The sequence below is a fragment of the Populus euphratica genome, unplaced genomic scaffold, assembly GCF_000495115.2.
Source record: "Populus euphratica unplaced genomic scaffold, PopEup_1.0 scaffold403.1, whole genome shotgun sequence".
Classification (NCBI taxonomy): Eukaryota; Viridiplantae; Streptophyta; class Magnoliopsida; order Malpighiales; family Salicaceae; genus Populus; species Populus euphratica.
In genome coordinates this window covers 143581-144512 of record NW_011500081.1, presented here as the reverse complement: position 1 = coordinate 144512, position 932 = coordinate 143581, and positions in this window count along the sequence as shown.

The window sequence follows — 932 nt, the reverse complement described above, 5'->3', positions numbered from 1 at the left end:
AGAAGAAGAAGACATTAAGATGAATCAAATGATATAATAAAATCACAGTTACAACTTTTTGAACTAGCTGCACTGGCCGTTAAAAGACAGTGTAGTGGATGATAAGTGCGGAACACGTGTTGATAATTTTTTTTATTTTTTTATATAATAAAAGGTGAAGTAAAAAAAAAAAATGGTTAGGGTTATCAGAATCAAACCAAAATAAATAAGAAAAAAAAGTTAAAAAATATAATTAAACTGAAAAAAAAAATAAGACAACATCAATTCAGGAAAAGAGAAAAAAACAAAGCAAATCTCTTAAACCTAATTTAATCTCTAAAATTCACACCTCATAAATGTTTTTATCCAAATTCAATCAAAAAATATAATTTTCAATTAATTTAATTTTAAAAGATGAGATTAGTAGAAAAGTATTGAAAAAACAAAACTTACAAAAACAACAAAAAAATAAGAATAAAATTTGATATGAAAATCTTAAAGAGGCTACAATTTAATGAAAAAAATAAAAAAATATCAAATAAAATAAATATAAACTAAAATAAGTATGACCAAGTTTTAAAGATTGAAAAAAATATAGGAGTGAAATTAAAAATATCTAGAAAAACCAAATAAACCTAGACAAATATCATAAACATAATCAAATCTTAAAAAGCTTGTAACCTATATTGTACACAATAAAACCTTGGATCTAGGTCCTATCAAAAATTCTATTATAAGCCAATTTAGAAATATAAATTTAAAAAACTTATAAAAACAAAAAAAAATAACAAAAAAAGTCTCGAGTGAGCTTAGCAAATAATTTAGGTCAGCAAATTAAACACATAACATACAACATGAAATTGGGATGTCCTTATAAATAGAAAAGCAAGGAAAAATTTAGCAAACAAATATATATATATATATATGTATATATATATATATATATTAATTTA